This window comes from Callithrix jacchus, chromosome 2 (genome assembly GCF_049354715.1).
Source record: "Callithrix jacchus isolate 240 chromosome 2, calJac240_pri, whole genome shotgun sequence".
Taxonomy (NCBI): Eukaryota; Metazoa; Chordata; class Mammalia; order Primates; family Cebidae; genus Callithrix; species Callithrix jacchus.
Genome location: NC_133503.1, coordinates 164,312,878 through 164,333,368, shown reverse-complemented (window position 1 = coordinate 164,333,368; position 20,491 = coordinate 164,312,878). Strand labels below are relative to the sequence as shown.

At 39.5% G+C, this 20,491-nt stretch overlaps 1 long non-coding RNA gene and 1 other non-coding gene across 2 annotated transcripts; one reads left to right on the top strand and one right to left on the bottom strand.

Annotated features, from left to right (window-relative positions):
* Positions 1-2,584: 2,584 nt before the first annotated feature.
* On the top strand, positions 2,585-2,703 carry LOC118151910 (5S ribosomal RNA). Its single transcript, XR_004740303.1, has one exon. It is a non-coding gene; the product is annotated as a 5S ribosomal RNA (ribosomal RNA).
* A 5,269-nt stretch (positions 2,704-7,972) lies between these two features.
* LOC144581613 (uncharacterized) lies at positions 7,973-18,734 on the bottom strand. Its single transcript, XR_013532668.1, has 4 exons — positions 18,490-18,734; positions 17,514-17,690; positions 16,038-16,082; positions 7,973-8,270 (listed from the first exon to the last, which is right to left on the bottom strand). It is a non-coding gene; the product is annotated as an uncharacterized LOC144581613 (long non-coding RNA).
* Positions 18,735-20,491: the final 1,757 nt, after the last annotated feature.

Genomic DNA, 20,491 nt, shown 5'->3' with positions numbered 1-20,491 from the left:
GTTAAATAAAATAACTTTTCTATTATCAATACTTCTTTATTTACTGTCATGACTAAATATAACAATCCCATTATCATATAGAAAGTGACTCTACATAAAGCTGAGAACCTAGGATGCACCAGGGGTTATACAGAGTACTCTACCTGCAATCTTGAAATACTCTCTGGATTTTGAAGAAATATGTGCCCAGTGGTTTTTTTTTTCTATTTATAATATTTTATTGTATTCAATTCTTTTAGAAACTTGACTGATTAATCTTTCTTAATTAGAATGATTAACAAAAACTCATGCCTTATTCTTGCCATGGAACAGGAAGTCAAGTACATTGAGGAGTCAGTCAGTTCTTAGGGCCTGAGCATTTGGCAATGAGACCAGCTCTTGTGAAAGATGGCCATTCATGCCTGTCTACTGAATCTTATTGGCATTTTAATTTGCATGACTGATTTTCATTGCTGTTGGAATTGCTTTTAGTATATCGGTGAAAGAGTGAGTGAGTCATTCACAGGAAGGAAAGCAGCACAGGAGACCAAGAACCACAACAAACTAGGAAAGAAGAATATAATTACACACACCTGGGTGACTTGGAGAGCCTAGAGGAAGGTGTTGCAAATCTCATAAAATAATAGATTGTGAGTATGAACAAATAAATCTCTCATACTATGAAGAACAGGAAACTGGCAAAAACTTAGATTAGAAACTTGTCTCATTTCAGCCTTTACTGAATCCCCAATATATGTATTCCTTTCACTGTGCTACCCTCCCTGCCCTGGAAGAGGCAACAGAGGGGGATACTGATGAATAGAGTTATGACATCACTACCCTAATGCACATGCTGGCAGAGGAGGAGACAGTGGAGGACCAATACAATTCTGGAAACAGTAACCTGTGTCGGGGGAAGTAATGCTTTCAGTCTAAGTTTTTAAAAGGTTATTTCAGGATGTTTTTTAGGAAAAAAGTAGGCCCACATGTCGCTCTTATTATCTTTTCCAAATAATCTACTTAAGAAAATTTTCATGGGTAAGTAGGAGATTGCCCAAATAACATAAAACGTATCCTCCTACTGACAGCAGGTTTACTAAAACCATATTCTGTGAGCACAACTTTACCCACAAAAGAGATCAGTCATACCTACATTCTAGTGAAAATGAAATTTCTGTTTCCTGCATTTATTTGTGTAATGTGATGAAAATCACTCCACACTTCTCTCCCTTATGTTTTACCTATAGCAAGTCCTTGTGGATGTTTCTACAGCATCTCGGAGGAAGCAAGAGGAGAAAACAGAGGGGAGAAGGGGTGTGGACATGAAGTCAGTGGCTTCAAGATGCCAGAATCTCAGACCAGACACAGAGGCACAGCTGTGCAAAATGTATGGGTTTATTTTCCGTTATCTGCCCTTTCTATTAACAAATGCTTTGCAAAGTAAAGTAGATGGTGGCTGTTAGCAGATTGCCCCCCTTTTTTTGAGACCTTACCTTACAAATATTTTCTGTGTATATAAGTCAGTACAGGACAGAGAACAGAGCCTTTGGATATACACAGACTCGATTTGGATCCAGCTCGGCTCCTTAATAGTTGTTAATGATAAAAATGTGTTATTCAACACCAATTAATTTAGTACTTGTAAATAGCCAAGTCTCAGGTTCTTTAAGTTCTGTGTATGCAAAGGAAGTAATAGCAGAAGAACTATATATGTGTGTGTGTGTGTGTGTGTGTATGTGTATATATGGATGTATATGTATATATAGATGTGTGTGTCTATCTTTAGAGAGAGAGAGAGAGACAGAATCTCACTCTGTCACCCAGATTGGAGTGCAGTGGCACAATCTTGGCTCACTGCAACCTCCACCTCCCAAGTTCAAGTGATTCTTCTACCTCAGCCTCCTGAGTAGCTGGGACTACAGGTACATGCCACCATGCTCGGCTAATTTTTGTATTTTTAGTAGAGATGGGGTTTCACCATATTGATCAGGCTGGTCTTGAACTCCTGACATTGTGATCCACCTGCCTCAGCCTCCCAAACTGCTAGGATTACAGGCGTGAGCCACCATGCCCAACCTCAGAAGAACTACATCTATTTATAGTCTGAATTGTTTTTGTAAATATGGGTAGGTCTTGTTGGACTTTGATTTGTTTAGTGGGCAGAGAGAAAATATCTTTCAGCTGAGGAAAATCAAATTGTCTTAGAATTTAAATATCAATAATTTAAGTTACTGTTCCCTCTTCCTATATAATCTTTTTTTCCTGAAATACAACAGGTCATCTAATCAGTAGATCATACAAAATCCTGTGATGATATTTTTGAAAAAACGTTTTTCAGGAAGCTTATAAAATATGTAACTGAATTACTGAAATGAAAGTAAGCTGTCAGAATGTGTGGAAGTGAATCAGGCTGGAAGTAGAGGGAAGGCATGAAAATCACTATAGCAGCAGATTTGGGCAAGCATCATTAGCCAACCACGATATTTAACTCTTGTCTTCATTGTAGACATGGCCAAAAAAACAAAGGCAGTGAGATATGAAGTAAATCCATTAGGGAAAACATTCTCTTTCCTACTATTAAATCCTATAAGAAATCTACATGCCTGTCTATGGCCATACTACTTTGAACGCGCCCTATCTCATCTGATCTCGGAAGCTAAGCAGGGTCAGGCCTGGTTAGTACTTGGATGGGAGACCGTTTGGGAATACCAGGTGCTGCAGGCTTCAAAGTTAAAAATAAATAAATAAATAAATTACATTCCTATATATAAGAGACAGAGAGATGTTATATTTGCTGCATACAACAGGAAACCCCCAAATAAACATGGTTTAAATAAAGTGGTAGCTATTACTTTTATGTAAAAGAAGGTCAGATATAGAGAATCCCAGCGTGCTTTGGGAATCTTCATGGTGTCATCACAGACCCAGGCTCCTCTCCTATTTTCAGATCTATTGTCTTTAAGATTTGTGGCTTTCATCCTCACAGTATCCGGCAGCCCAAGGTGGCTGCTGAACTCTGACCATCACATCTGAGTTTCAGTCCGTCAGCAAGAAGAAGGAAACTCCAAAAGTTATTTGTCCCTTCCCATTTAAGAAAAATTTTCAGGAGTTGTATGCAACACTTATGCTTCAATTTTATTGGTTAGAATTTAGTCACGTGGCCACATCATGTAAGGGTATAGACTTGGCTGGGAAAAGTAGTCTTTTTCTGGATAGTAATGTGTAATAGTAAAAATACTTAATAAGCAACTGACAGTCACTGTCACCAACAGGGAATAATAAAATGGATGATGTCTTTAATGACAATTTTGCAGCAAATTCAAATATGGCATTTATAGAAATGTGTTACCAGAGGCAAGAGAACAGAGTCCTGTGGCCACAAAATATCTATACTATTTTACTTAGGTCAGGTCTTGGGCATCTCTCCAGGAGAAGTAAATGCTGAAACTCCAGACAAATAATTACATATTTAACATGTTGACTCTAGTTCACTTCCCTAGGGACCAACTAACTTTTAAAACATGAACTTTTAATAAGGGAAACAAATCCAGTTCTTACTCATGAGATGTAATTGATGCATAGTGTTATATTCTTTTGGCCTTCTAACAGGCAATAGATACACAAAACTTTTGCCTGTGGTTTCTGTAAAAATTTAATTGTGGGGAAAGTCCCTTGTCCAAAGCAAATATGTAATCCAGATGTCAGGAGTTCTCCCTAACCCTTGAGGTCTAATGAAGATGTATTTGAGCCCCATTGCCTGGACTGTGGAAGAAGACCAGAGCCCTTTTCAGGATTACCGTGAGCTTCAGAGGGACTCAGGTTCTTATGGTCACCTCTGGTTCAGTATACCTGCTTGTACAAATTGTCTGTACTTTGTTTGGTTTTTTGCAACAGTTTTGCTCTTCTTACCCAAGCTGGAGTGCAATGGCATCATCTCGGCTCACTGCCACTTCTGCCTCCTGGGTTCAAGCGATTCTCCTGCCTCTGCCTCCTGAGTAACTGGGATTACAGGCATGCGCCACCACACCTGGCTAATTTTGTATTTTTAGTAGAGATGGGGTTTCTCCATGTTGATCAGGCTGGTTTCAAACTCCTGACCTCAGGTGATCTTCCTGCTTCAGCCTCCCAAAGTGCTGGGATTACAGGTGTGACCCACCGCACCTGGCCCAAATTGTTTTTATAGATTAATTTACTCATGTTGTTCCTCTTCTAATACTGTGTGGAGGTGAGATAAGACTTGGATATTTTTCTCATTTTCCATACACATAAAAATGGAAATCAAAAGAAAACTTATAACAAAACCAAATGGTAATTTAGTGTGGCTGTGGCTCAAAGACTTTCCTGAAATATATCAGAGTAGAAAAATACATCAGATGTACGGACAAATTTAAACAGAAGACATATTTGGGATAAAAAGTCTTTTAGCCACTACGCCATTTGAGATTTTCTTGGCAGCTCTATTCTCATTTCTGTGTTCGCTAATCCCTTCTTATATGGTTTGGCTGTATCCCCACCCAAATCTCATCTTGAATTGTAGTTCCCATAAAATCCCCACCTGTCTGGGAGGGACCCAGTGGGAGGTAATTGAATCATGAGGACAGTTACCCTAATGATGCTGTTCTTGTGATAGTGAGTTCTCACAAGATCTGATGGTTTTATAAGGGGCTTCCCAGCAGTCACTTCACTCTGCACTTCTCCTTGCTGCTGCCATAGGTGAGAGACATGTTCGTTTTCCCCTCCGCTGTGATTGTAACTTTTCTGAGTCCTCCCCAGCCATGCTGAACTGTGAGTCAATTAAACCTTTGCTATTATCACAGGCAGCCAGGTTTTGTTGATGTCATTTCTACATTGAACTACCTTTGATCTATGGCCTCCTTTTAGGATTTTAGCAGTGAAAATGAGAGCCCTTAGGAGGCTGAAATTAGATTATGAATGTAAAAGACAAATCACAATGCCTGCAAATAAGTGCACGGTAGTTATTTAATAAGTGTTAGGGATAGTTACTAAATAATCTTCGATAGATATTGCTTTTCTCATTGAGAGAAACGTTGAGTCTGTTTATTCTTCTGGTGCAGAGTAGTTTTAATTTGAATACAGAGACCTCCAGAATCTGGATTTGGGGCCTGAGCCTAAGTCGGAAGTCATGGTCAGCTGGTTCTCGGGACCTGTCAGTTCTTGATGTGATTTTGTAGGAACTGGACTGCTGGTTTTCTGTTACTGTAATTCAGTTGTGAAAATGGAGCAGCTAGCTATTTTAAGAGTCAACCAGGTGAGCACTGTCTATAGTCAATTAACTAATGTAGTGAGAGGGAAAGGTGATAACTATCTTTTAAAGTGTCCGATATCTGACTAAGCTGATCTGACTAATGATCATTAAATTTGAGCTTCACAACCGAAATGAACAATAAAAAGTTACAACCGGCCAACATCTTGAGAATGTCTTCCCCTCTGTATCTTTACTTCTGCCTTGCAAACCTCATCTCTTACCCTCTTCACTAACTTCTCTCTTAACCTGCCTTCTTCCCCCACCACCGCTCTTCTACCGTTAGAAGAAAGAGGCTCTTCTGCCTCTTTAGATCCCTTGCTTTAAGTTTTAATGATCTAAGAACTATAGTACTTTTGTTTCCTTAGAATTTATCACACATATTCAATAAATGACCAATTTCTCTTTTAAAAGTAGGAAGACTATTTTCCACTGTAAATAAAGCACACTCCTATTTTTCACACTCAATTGAATTTCCCTGTACAATATTATTCCTTAATTGAAAATGGCTTATTCTAATGGGTCCAAATGTTCCTACCTCTCTATAGATTCTCAAGTTATTTAACAGCCATTTCTTGAAGATTTATTACATGCTGGACACCGAGACAGATGCTATAGATTAAATTAGATTTGGCTCCCTTCCTCAAGGAGCATGCAGTATATGTGGAAATATGAGACACAAAATACACAATACACAATTTAAAATACTGGTTCAAGACCTTATATATAAACCCCTGACTGTATGTCCTGATAAGAGGTTTAAAACTTCAATATGCCAGACTCAGGTTAGTGATATAGTTATGTTGTTTCTAATTTCCTAACAGCAGAATAATTCTGATAAAAAGCACTTCCCAGTGCTCTTTAAAAGGAAAGCAAAACATGGATTCATTTTCTTTTAGAATGAAATCTATAAGAGTGGCACAGCCATGAGTCCTATTACACAGCGATATTTTCTCTTTTCTGAAGATTATTACAGTGGAGTTTGCCCCATATTCTAGATTCACTATCTCTGGCACTCACTCAAAATAGAGTATCGTTTAAAAGAAAGACACTTCTTTCCTGATATATGTGACTAATATTTCATTTAAAATGTCATTTTAGATGTAATAGTCAAGTCATGGGTCTCAATTAGGCAAAGGTAGTCAGATTCTCTATAAAAGGAACTGAAGACAGAAAAAGTAGCTACCTTTTTTTTTTTTTTTAATGTAAGAAGGAGAAAAAAAATACTTTCTTAGATTCCTCACTGGTTGTCTGGGATGGGTAATAAATTCTGTAGTCTCAAGAAGTCCTTAACTAGGAAGAAGAAAGTGTCCTTTCTTACTGACATCTTGGGGGGGTAGATTAGAGAGGCTGACCCTGAAGATGATAAGTGTTTTTAACTCACCCTTGCACCTGAGAGGCTCACAGATCTGTGGCCTCACCTGAGATCACAGGTCAGTGTGGAGATAGCCAGATAAGGATAGATTAAGTTTCATAGGTCTTTCATATATCTACTTGGATTTTGATTTATTCTATAAGAGCAACTGATTTCTATATGGAGGGCAGGGACAATATTACAGGATAGGAGAAGTCATTATTTATATACTACCATCAGTTCTCAAAAATAGTGCTTCTCTGATTTGCTTAACAAAAGACAGCTTCCCAGAGCATTTGAACTACCTTAGGCATAAGGAGAAGAGGGGGTTGGGTGGGGGTAGGGCAAATGGAAAGCTAGAGATCATAGGCATTTGACATGTTGAGAAAGATGGTAAAGTGAAATGGCTTGACTAAAGAGAAAAAGCAACTGAGAATTTCAGGACCTCTGGTGTAGGGGAGAGCTGGATTTATGAAGGGGCTTGAAACGAAATGGGAATCTATTGTTTAGTGGGCCTGAGATGTTTCTGATTTTGAACTTGTGCCCGTGCGCACACGTGTGTGTGTGTGTGTGCGTGTTTAAATGGTAATCAATGCATATTTTCAAATGTTTTCGAGACGTATAAAGATATATAACAAAAGTGCTCCTATAATCACTGCCTCTTACACCACCCAATCTCAATATTGGAGGCAACTGATATTACCAGTTTTTTATGTGTTCTTCCAAAGATGTTTTATGCATATATAATATGAAGAGAATATAATATAGTATTCTCTTCCTTTGCCAATATGAAGGAAAGCTTTCTGAGAGTTACAGGCTTTGAATAACAGACAATTTCCAGAGCATTAGAACTGGCCAGAATGCCAACTCATGTTCTTGAGAGATAAAAACAAAAACACAAAAATAATCTGCTGAAAATAGAGCAGTACACACAATAGTTTAAGTATTGTGCAGCTGCCTTGTGTTATTGGATAAAAATTAAAATAGAGGAGGCATAACTTATTAAGGGAGTAAGTTACAGTCCTCCTTTGCTTAGGTTACCTTGCTCCTTGCTTGGGTTACCTTTACTGGCAAGGTAACCTAAGCAAAGGAGGACTGTCCTTTAGAGCTCTGTCACATCATAGTTTAGGTAGGTTTTTCAAGATTTATTATGCAATATTCATTTTCAGGACTTTAGGAATTTAATTTCAAAGTTATGCCTAGAAAAAAGTAAATGTCTTTGACTTATTGAGTTATTATCTCTGATTATGACATAGCCTGTTTTCTCCTTAAATTCCAATTCCTCAAGGCCAGAAACTATGCTTTATTTATCCTTCTATTTTCCACTTAGTCTGGTGAGTGGAATTCGGTAGACACTTTATAAATACGTGACGGATGAATGACTAAATGAATACATTTCTAAATAATCATCCAAGCCACCAAACAATCTGTGGCTTAATTTCTTTACTTTCCAACAATGTGTATTTTCATTTCAGCTTTAATTAAAATAAAGAAACAGGCACAATCATTCCGTTTTTAGTATTGCTCTGTGGCAACATTTCCTGAAATTCAAGGTGGCCATTCTTATGTCAGTTTTGCTAGGTTAACATGTTAATGAAGAAATACTTATATTTTAAAATTCTTTTTTTTGTCTTTTTTATCCTCAGTCTCCAAAAGGGCAAAACATCTGTGTATCTGGAACAAAAGACAAAATTAAAAAAAGAGATTAAGCACTTATTAACATTTTTTTAAACATAAAATTTTAGCACTAGAGGGGGTGATAAAATCAATCATTAAAAATGTTCTGTATGAAGGGGGTTCAATTTAATTAGTTAATTCACCTAAAAGATGATTCCATCTGCACAATTAGAATATCAATCAAAACAGCTTTTACATATAAAACAAACGGAAAGAATTTCCAGTATTATGATTGCTAAAACGGCAACAACAAAAACATTCTTGGCACAGCTTTGCTACCAGGAGCCTTTGCATTTGACATTTTGGAAGCAAGAAAATGGAAGGGCTTGACAAGTTGAAAAGCCAATTCATCATGATGTCTGACATTTAGGAGCTGATATTATCGTCTGCAGTTTAAAATTCAGAATTGATAAAGTGCAATCATATAATATAGGCCAGCAAACAAAGGGTCTTATGGAAATATGTGTACTCTGGGAAAACAATATGGAGTCACAAAAAGTTGATGGTTTTGAATTTGAATGTTTAATCCTCCTCGTCTCATCCCCAATTTCTACAAAATAGTGAGTTTCTACCTTCTACAAAAAACAAAATTGTATGTGCAGAAGACCTGATTTTATATAGAGGGATTTATAAAGCAGGATTTTATATAGTGGATTTAAAAATACCCTATATAACTTTTCTCATCATGGTTAAGAGGCTTTTCTTAAACATATATCATGTGATATTTGCTGACTATTTGTTTGCTTTATTTCTAATCAAAATATGAAGGCACATGAAAATATGTTCAGTGCTGCTCTGGAGATTCTGCTTGGGACACCAGTAATAGTTTTTACACTGCTATGTGCTTATACATAAGGGTTACTTGTTAGGGATTCCTATCTGGTAACATCAGTAGGCATATTCAGGAACGTTTGCATCAGAAAATATCCAACTGGAGGAATTCTCCAGCAACTGTGTTATAACTGAGCAAGTTGTAAGGAAAGCGTGCCACACTCTGAGACTGAATCAGGGGTCCTTTATTGCTGGCCACCGAGAGACGGCTAACGCTCAAACTTCTCTCGGCCCCAATGAAGGGGGTACGATTTCTTTTATATGTCTTCTAGGAGAGAGGGGAGGGGGAGCCTAGCTGAAGTGGAATTTTGCAGAAGCAGAACAAACAAGTTAGACAAGGAAGCTGGCAACCAGGAGGCAGGAGGTTCCCAGGATTGTTGGTTACCAAGGGGGGTACACACAAGCGATTCCCATGATTGCTGGTTACCAAGGGGGGTATTCACAATAGCTGGGGGACTTGCCAAGCAGGATGTGGTTACATCGGTTACAAAATTCTGCGTACAGTGTGACCCAGCTGTGCACCTGAAGGAGAGAATGGTGGGGAGGGAGAGGCTACGATGGAGTCCGTCAGGCTCACATCTAAGATGGAGTCTGTTAGGCTCTCACAACTGTAGCCTCAAAAGTCACAGAAGGTGCCTCTCAGTGCCCAGATGATCTCCTTTCCTTGAATCTGATCATCCTCTTTCCTTTTCATCAAAGGAATCAGCATTAAGATTGAGAAATAGGCATCAATAATTTTATGTTCATTTCTTTCCTTGTCTGGGATTGATGATTCTGTTGTTTTCTCAAAGTTTGGCTTGCTTCATGTACTGTGTCCAGATGTCTTGCAGTTACTCTTGGATCAGCAAAGCAAAATATTCCTTTTATTCCTTTCTTACAAATACTGCAAGAAAAAGCACCTAGTGATTTGTACAATTGACAACTGCAACCACTGCTCTAGGGCCGAGTGAGGAGAACTCATATTCTCTTTAATATAATCTAGAAGTGCCTGTTCATCTACCTTATGACTGAGGCATGCATTTCATTGCTGCTCTGTGATCTAATTCAGAGGACAGATAGCTGCTGCATTTACAATTGATGTATAAAAATAGCTGGTTGCACTAGACACTATCTGACGTCAATGGAATCATTAAAAAGCAGTGACCAGTCTGCAGAAAGTCTTGGTTGAAGCTAGTACAGCTCAGTCTGCAGATACTTAAGCCATATCATTTTTCCTTTTGACAAACAGCCATCTTTTCCTATTGCAAGGTAATTTTCATCAATCATTTAGCAAATATGTGGTCAAAGTTGAAGTTATTTTCACTACAGCATAGTGCATAATTCTGTGTTAACGGTTAGCCACATTTGAGAATGATTCATATTCTGTGGATAGAGTAGGAATGGATTTATGAGGACCCATGGAAATTTCTCAGTAGATTCCTATGTAATCTGAAGCCCACAGACTTTTACTATGTTAGCTTCTCCCACAGGCTTTTCTAGAGGTGACTGACGCAGAAAGCCACTGCACTCTAAATAGTGACCAATATAATGCTGAGGTCTACTTGCAAATTCCTTCCAGGATATGTGGCTTGTACCAGGAACCAGATATGAATATAAAAATGCCAGACGGAGTCAGGCTCATGAGCCTGCCAAATCTGTTATTCTGTAAAATGTGCTGCTGCCCTTCCTTCAATATGAAGTCTTTTCCCTATTCCTCACTATCAAGCTAAATTTGATTCTGCAAATGATCCTGAGAAGTCTTGCCTGACCACTCTGACACATTATCTTTCCCCTTCCTCATCAGACTGCTTCAGTTCTTGGTGACTGACTTAGCTGAAACCGTCATCGGCTCTCTCTTACTTGTACTTTCCCAAAAGAATGCCTGCCTGAACCCTGTTCACACCATCTTTCACCATACCTTAGTTACAATTTTTCTTTTCTTTTCCTTTTTTTTTTTTTTTTTGAGATGGAGTCTCACTCTGATGCCCAGGCTGGAGTGTAGTGGCGCATCCTCGGCTCACTGCAACTTCTGCCTCCTGGGTTCAAGCGATTCTCCTGCCTCAGCCTCCCGAGTAGCTGGGATTACAGGCATGCACCACCACACCCGGCTGATTTTTGTATTTTTAGTACAGATGAAGTTTCACCATGTTGGCCAGGCTGGTCTTGAACTCCTGACCTCAAGTGACCCACCTCCTCGGCCTCCCAAAGTGTTGAGATTACAGGTGTGAGCCACCATGACTGGCCGCAATCTTTCTAAAATACCAATCTGATTATGTTAGCCCCTGGCTTGACAACTGTCAATGACTCCCTGTGTGAGAGCTCTCGTACCTCTATGTCTTTTAACCCGGCCAACTCACTCATGCCCTAGCCAGAGGCCAACACATATCTTTGGTCTTTTAGGCCTTAGAATCCTTGATTTTTCTTCTCCCTTGCTCTTGTTATTCATTCATTCCTGCAACCACCTGCTTTGTGAGACTCTTACCTTTTACCCCTTACCCTTTACAGATTTAGCACTATTAATGTTGGGCAGTTGTGTTGTCTTTATTCTTTACCTAGATAAATAAGATTAGTGTTCTCTTTTAAACATGGTTTCCACAGTCCAATGAATCCTCAGATAACTACTTTGCTTCACTAGTATCGAAAATAGTATCCAAACCTGGGTCTCATACTGGAACATGGTTTACCAGCTTCTTGGAAATGAATCAGGTACTCTTCCATTATGGCAGAATAAAACCTACGGCACAATGCACAAAACCCCAACCCACCATTTCAGACTCCTCTTCTACCAGTTCACTTCCCACCATGCACCTGTATATCAGCTACTTCGCCCACCACCATCTTTCATTATCATCATGTCATGCTATGTCATATCTCGAAAACCCTTCCACTATTCTCAATTTTAAACATTAATCATTTAATATCAAACTTAAATGTCATCACCTCCAACCAATTTAATTGATTCAATATATACTTTCCCATGAAAATGCATATTTATCTCTAAGGCAAGTGCTTTGTAATAGCTTTATATTAATCTTTTTTCCTCCCTAAAACTTGACTTTCATAATGAAAGTTAAGTTGTATACATTTATATCCTCAGCACATAACAGTCTGTCAAATGATGGTTCCTCAACAAGTGTTTGTTGATTGAATAACCTACACTATACATTTGAGCATATCTTGATTTTTTTTTTTACTTATACTGTCCAATAACTAAGTGTATGCCATCTATGCATTATTGCCTCTGATTACTCACAAGCATAATGTGCTGCAGGTATTATTTTTATTAACCTGTATACTATCTTCGTCAGTGTTGAGAATTTATATTTGACGAACTATTTTCTCTTGATATTCTGCTTTCTGTTTTACCTGTAATATTTTTGTTTATGAATATTTCCTTTCAAACTTAAAATGTTAGACTTGATCATTTCTTAGGAAGCCACTTAGATGATGGAGGATTAAAGTTTGTTAGGCCAGTTAATCTGGAAACCCAGGTGGAGGAGAATATTTGTTGCTATGGAGATGTGTACCTCCTTCGGTCATGTTTGTGTCCTGTGGTCATCATTTAATTCAACATTTAATAACTGAGACATAGCTTTGTTTTGATCCAGACTCTGTTTCTAAATACATCTGGAGATTTTCATGTCGTTCATGTTGTTCTTCAATTTGTGTCTTGAGCCAGTTCACGCAGCTGCATACTCAAGACTATCCCATCACACAATTATCTAAAACCCATATGTCCAAAATGTGAACCAATGATCCATTTTTCCAAATGTGTGTGTTCTGGAATTTCTTCCATTTTCATATTTAGCATAACAATATCTTGATTTCTTTTCTAGTTAGAAACATGAGAGTACCTTTAAGTCCCTTTTCTTTGTGACCACGCCCCATATCCTGTCTAGCATTATATCCTGTGTTTTTAAACCCATCTACTTTTCTCCACCCCCATTGCCATTATTCTAATCCAAACCATCATTGCGTCTCTCCTAAATTCTTGCAAAGTCCTTTTATTTGCTTCCTCCAATTTATTCTCCACATAGCAGCCTAGGAAATCTTTCAACAAACAAATGTGATTACTTCCCTCTCTTACTTAAAATCCTTTAATGGCATCTGATTACCTTTAAAATAAAGTCTAAAATGCTTCCCATAGTCCACATGACCTTGTATAACCTCTTCAGCTCCATCTCAACCTCCTCCAGCCTCTGTCTTCATGAGCCTCATTGAAACTGTTCCTGATACACAAGCACTTCATGCCTCTGCTTAGGCTGCACCCATGCTTTTCCTGAACCTTCCTCCCTCTTTGTCTGGCCAGTACCTACATATCCTCTAGAACTCAACTAAAGCACCACTTCTTCTAGAAGCCTACTGTGACCTGTAGATTAAGTTATGGACTTCTTTTATATGTGCTCTCATCTACAACTCATAGTTTCACTTATATATTTGATCACATTTGTGATTATGTAATTGTGTAATAGTTTCTTTTAGCTTTCTCTGCTATCATGCAAGAGGACAAGTATGTTTATATATTGCTCACTTTTGTATCTATAGAATATAGGAGAGTATCTGACAAATAGTGGTGTACAATTAAAATTCTAATTCACTGAATGAATGAATGAATGAATGAATGTCTCTTTTCTGTGAGGATTCAGCTATTAGTTGAGACTCTAGATTTTTAATTTAGGCTTGGGTGAAAGATTAACATCTCAATGGACAAGTTGAAGATAATGTCACAGGATCCTAGGGTGTCACTTTACCAGCCAGAAACCTCTGTGTCTAGGGGTGCCTTCTACCTGAGTATTGCTTGCGCCTGCTGGGTTTGTTCTATACACTCATACTGGCAGGCTGCACTCGGCTTGTGCTACTGGCCTGGATCCCATACCTGCCGTGGGCCAGCCAGGTAAAAAGAGGCAAGGGGTCTGTGAGTGAGTGAGTTCGGGGTCCGGCCACTGCACACAGCCAGGTACTGGCATATGCTGGCTCCATGCAAGCCTGTGGCTGAACCAGATGCACCACACATGGCTTCTGCTGTGGGTGCCTGTGACTGGATGAGGGGAATGTGGTGCCACCTGGAAATTTGGAGATGCCAGGAACCACAGAGCCTGAAAGAAGGTGTCAAAGCCCTAGCTCCAGAAGCCCCTAGGTCTGGGCTCCCCAAAGGGATGTAGCTCTTTTCTCCATCTCATTGCCTGCAACATGGTGAGGTCAGGGGTGGGGTGTTCAGCTCTGTTTGTGTTAGAGCTCTTTCAGTCCCATCATTTGGCAGTCCTGAGTTCTTGTCCTGCATTCAGGAAGAATGAGGTACACAGACAGCTGGAGGGTGAGCAAGGTAGAGAGGAGCTCCATTGAGTAACAGAACAGCTCTCAGGAGACCTGGAGTGGCTAGCTCCTTTCCGCAGGCAGGTCATCCTGATGATTGTCCAGTTCTCAGTGGAGAGGAGACCTGAAGTGGGTAGCTCTCTTCTGCAGGCAGGTTGTCCTGAGTGGAGGAGACCTGAAGTGGGTAGCTCCATCCTGCACTCGGTAGTCCTGACTTCTGTTAAGTCTGGCTGTGTCTGGGCTTTTTATGGGCTCAGAAGGGAGGAGGTGCATGTGGATTGGTCCAAGAAGTGGAATTCCAACACGGACCCGCCCCTCTCTGTTGAGGAGCTTGTCTGTCTGTCTCCTGCTACCATCAACATCATCACAGTGTCACAGTGCCCAGGCTGTTGGTGCTCAGGGTACCTGTGGGCTCTTGCTTAGCCTCCGTAACCCTCACTCGGTTTCCCTCCAATGCTTGTCAGTACCCAAAGTCTGGAGGGAGCTGAGGTGGCAGGGGGCTGGCCTGTCAGTGCCACCAGGGGTGTGGGCACACCTAGTCAGGTAGCAACAACATCTGCGCTCAGCCTCAACTTTGTTCCACCCAGGAGCAGGTGCTGGTACTAGGGAGAGGCCAGGGAGTGGGAACAGGTACTTCTGAGCCTGTTGGGGCAGGGGCATTTCCTGAGCCCCCAAAAGTGCAAGGATGCCCTGATCTGGAGTATTGACTGGGTGCTGCAGTTGCTCTCAGGAGTGTGGGGCTCCCATCCCCCAACTCAGTAAGGGGCAGAGCTCCCACTGGCTCCATGGAATCTGCAGCCCTAGCTGCACCTACCATGCTGCCGCCGGTGTCTTTGCAGCAGCCACTCCAGATGGGCCACCGCTGCCATCAGTGACAGTAAAACAGATTATACATTATTTTTTTTGGTAAAATTGCTTTCCTTTTGCCTGCCTTGGTAAAAAGCTTTTCACACTTGAAAACAGCATATATAGGAAAACAGCCAGTTCTATCAAGGTTTTCTCAAAATAAGAAGAAATATTCTAATTCTGAACTTGTGTTAGTTAATTGCTGAGGTTGGCATATCATTGAAAAGTCATACCTTGCCCTTTTGTTTAGGTGCTGCTATAACTATGTTTGTATGTTATTGTGCAGACACATGTTTTTGCTAATCACTGAGAACCACCGCTAAGCAGCTGTCAATGGAAAATGCAGAGCAGTCAAATCACATCAATAAGGATAGCTAACAGCAATTGCAGAGAGAGATGCCACAGACTTCATATGGTCTGGCTTGTTTCAGGCCCCTTTGTGTTTTTGGCTTAAATACATTTATTGTAATCCTTTTGCTATTGGTAAGTATTTCAGGAGTCTTGGAAAAATAGAATAACTTTTTTCTTTCTTATAACTTCTGTGTTTAGTGCAAAGAGCATGAGCTTTGGTGTCAGGCAGTCCTGGGTTTAAATTCTACTTAGAGATTTTGTAACACTGAGAACATTGTTATCCTTTAGGAGGCCTTGCTCTTTTATTGCATGGTTATCCAGTTTGAAACAGATAACATGTTCCAAATAACCAAAAAATAATAGAAGCTTGATAAAGGTCAGTTTCTCACTCAACACAACATCCCTTGATTTTTTACTTTTTTTTCTTTACCTAAACTCATTTACCTTGTTTTTCTGGTCTGTGGGGCCCTCGGTGACTTTCTTTCATTTCTAAGGTATTGGAAATTAAAGAAATTAATTTTCTCCTTTAATATTGGCTCATAGATTATCCATAATTCTATAACTTAGGGAAATTTAAATCTTCTTTAAACATATTAGTAACTAGTAAAAAATACTATTTATCTATTTTTACTGATGAAGAGTCTGTTTCAATTGACTAAAAACTTTAGGATCCTTCTTTAATATGCTTTATGGTCATAGTTAATCAATTTCTAGTTGAATATTGTAAGCTTAGGTTAACTAAGGTGACCTAGGATCTTCTTGATTTAATATAATGGGAGGGAGATGAATGGCAGAGAGATGGATGGGCAGTTATAACGGAGTCTAGTACAAAGATCATGGGATCTGTAGTCAAATCCTAGGTTAAAGCCATCTTTTGCTCATGTAAATTTGAATAGATCATTGAAAATCCCCAAAAGTCAGTTTCTTTATAAAATTGGATACTTTGCATACAATTTTACAAAAGAATACATCCAGTCATTTCATTTGATATTCACAAAAACGTTACCAAAATCTTGTAATGTTACCAAGTAATGTTCACTTGATAACGTTTTTGTGAATACCAAATGAAATAATGCATTTTACATCCACAGGTAAGGCATTCTAAATACTGTGATTTACTTTTTTCACAACAGAAGGTAAAGTGTAGGTAAAGACCAATTTAGGGCTTTTTGTTACACATGAAAGGAGAATCTGATTATGTATCTGGGAAAGAACAAAAAATAGACAGAGGGCGGAGGAAAGGGGAAGAAGGAAAGCAGCATTTTTTCAATTCTTAAAATTTCCTGGGTCATATATATTTGAACTCATGCTAATCTGGTAGGTGCGTGGAGGGAAGCAGATGACTTTGGGTGCATCCTTCATCATCACAGCGTCTGGAATTCCTGGATGCCTACTGAAGTACATTGATTGAGCTTTTTCTGAAGCAGGCATTCCAAGTGAGAGGCTCTGTCCCACCCCTTACCCTTAGGCCTGATCTTGTGTCTACTGAGCTGCTGTGATTCGACATGAAGATTTGATAAGCTGCTCCCAAAGATTTGTTTTTTTTCTGAGATGGGATCTTGCTATATTGCCCAGGCTGGTCTCAAACTCCTGGGCTCAAGTGATCTGCCTGCCTCAGACTTTCAGTATTCCAGGCATGAGCCACTGTGACCTGCTTCTACAAAGCTTTTACGTGATAGGAACAGAGCCCACTTTTAGCCCCATCCCAAGTGGCCCCAGGGACATAATGGAATTGACTGGGCAGTCATTTGCATAACCAGATTCTATTCACTGTGATATCACTCCTTGAATTCTCCTACTCTGGTTACCATTCAGCATTGGTAATTGGGGTAGATGAGATGGGGGTAGGTATCTTAGAATGAAAGAAACCCAGAAAACAAAAAGGATGATGGGTGACTAATACCCTAGCCCTCTGCTTACCTTCAACAACAATTCACTCATCCTCTCTCAGCTGATACATTTGCTTTCAATTCCACTGAGAGAACTGTGACAATAAGAAGAGAAGGTCCACAAGTTCCCATGCCACATCTATTCACCAAGTGGCATCCATACCCTTAGACTCACTTTCCTCTTGCTGTAGATGAGGTGTTCGTATTCCTAGTAAGGACAACCCCTTCAATTGTTTATTAGATTCCAGCCTTCTCACATTCTCAGGAATATTGCCCCAGAAATGCTCCTCTCATGCATCATCAATTTTTTCTCCAGTTGAATTTTCATTAATCTACTTATATGCTATTATTTTAATAATCTCAAATAGAGCCTCTCTTTATCCTATTTTTCCCTGTAACTATCACTCCATTTCTTTGTTTTCCTCTACTGCAAACTGCCTCAAAAATATAGCATATATACTCTCTACCTCTAGTTCCTCCTTTCTCATTCCCTTTTAAACCACCCAAATTATGTTTTTGTTTTTATCATTTTAGTGAAGGTGCTCTTGTCAACGATGATTTCAAGTTACTAAATCCAAAGGTCAAATTCTCAGTCCTCATTTTATTTGTCCTTTCAGCAGGATTCAACCTGCTAAATCACATATTTCCTTTCTTTTTAAAGTTCTTTTTTTTCACTGGAATTTCAAGACACCACTCTCTTTTGGTTTTCATTATCCTTGTTGACATTTCCTCAGTCTTTGATGCTTCCACTCTCCCTCCCTCACTTGAATATTGGAGTGTCCCTGGGCTCAGTACATGCATGGTCTTCTTTTCTCTACTTACTTCATTTCCTTGGTAATCTTATTGAATCTCTAGGTTCTAACTCCTAATAACACATTAATAATTATCAATCTGGATCTTTCTCATGAAATCCAGACACATACATGCAACTGCTCTCTTGACATCTCCCCTTGGAATTTCATGGGTACATTTATCATGTCCAGAAGTAGTGGGTCTCTGAACTTTACCTGCTTTTCATTTTCTCCTTCCTTTTAGCTTACATCAAATCATTTTTTCCTTAGAGTCATCCATGCTTCTTTTTTCCTTCTCACTCCATAAAAAAAGTTTGAATAGATTTACGCTCACAGTATAACCAGAATCTACCACATCTTTTCACTTCTGCGGTTGCTGGTCCAAGTCATCATTTGTTACCAGAATTGCTACAGTAGACTCGTAACTGGTTATCTGTTTCTACTCTTGTCCCCTTCAGTCTGTTGTTAACACAGTACCCAGAGTCATCCTGTTAAATCATAATGCAGATGATGTCAACAACTTCTTATCTCAAATAGAACCAGAGACAGAGTTCTTTTAAAGTCTACAAGGCCTTACATGGTGGGTCCTCCATTGCTTCTGGACAGACTTCTATCATATTCTTCCCCTTGCTTCATTTGGTCTTACTATAATGGCCTTCTTGCTGTTCTTTAGCATGCCAAACACATACTCATATGAAGATTTTGCACTTCTTTTCCGATTTGTGCCTCAGCTTGTGCTACCCAGAAATGGAGGCATAGAGCTTATGTGATATTTTCAGGGAGTCTAATCCCTGAAAATTAGGGCACAGGTGAGAAGGGCAAGAAGAGTGATGCAGGGAAGGAGGAAGAACCAGGGCAAGGACATGTTGATTGAGCCTGCTTCCAGTTAGTACAGTTAGCTGTTTAGTTCACTGGACTACACTCTTGAGCCAACTTGAGTATTCCTGGGGAACACAAAGGAAGAATGATTTATCCAGATGGTCTTCTCTTGCACTAGTTGAAGTTTATCCATGTGGGCATTAATTTTCATGCACTTCCAACTTGCACATGTGTGGGTTTAAGTGCCCACGAGTCTATGGTAGTATCAACAAGAAGCCCTGAAGCAGAAGAAAAGAAGTGAAATCAATCAGAGCCCTCACAGAACTGGAACAATACACAGATGAGGCCATCAGGATCTCAGAGATACATAAGAGATATTGGATAAACTCTGTCTGGAGTGTTCTTCTCCAGGTGTTGGTATGGCTCACTTTAGCTTTGAACAAAGGGTGTTCTTTGCTCAAATGTCATCTTCTAATTGAGACCTTTTCTCACCTTCCCTGTTTTTTTTTTGAGACGAAGTTTCGCTCTTGTTACCCAGGCTGGAGTGCAATGGCGCGATCTCGGCTCACCACAACCTCCACCTCCTGGGTTCAGGCAATTCTCCTGCCTCAGCCTCCTGAGTAGCTGGGATTACAGGCATGCACCACCACGCCCAGCTAATTTTTTGTATTTTTAGTAGAAATGGGGTTTCACCATGTTGACCAGGATGGTCTCGATCTCTTGGCCTCGTGATCCACCCGCCTCGGCCTCCCAAAGTGCTGGGATTACAGGCTTGGGCCACTGTGCCTGGCCTCACCTTCCCTTTTAAAATTGTACTTCCCTATCCCCTCTACGTGCTTTATTTTTCCCATGTCACTTTCTAATATGGCCTAAATCGACCTATTTTGCTTATTGCCAGTCTCCTTCACTAAGCTTGAAGCTGCAGGAGAGCTGTGATTTTGCTGTGCTTTATTCATAGTTGTATCCTCAGCCTATCACATAAATAAAAACATCCAATAAGTATTTTGTAAGTGAACTATTTATAGAAATTATTGCAACTGGGGTAGTGAGCTTTTGTGATAAGCTTTGAGTTAGATATATGGAACATGTTAATCAACGCATAGATTGTGTGTTTCTTTTGTCAAATAATCAAATATCCTAGCATTAAAAGATAGGGTGAAGTATTAGGTGGATTCTAAATCAAACCATTGAATGAGTAGATACATTAATGTTGACTGATCCACAAAACATTTGTTTACACAGCTTCTTTCTCTAAATTGCCTTTTATTGATTGGTTATATTAAGTCTCTGAAAATAACCACAAGGGTTGGCAACAAACTTATTATTTGTTCTGCCCTCTCTTGGATGTTAACAGTGGGTCTCTGTGAATTAGACAGTGATAGCAGAAGGCTTATTAACA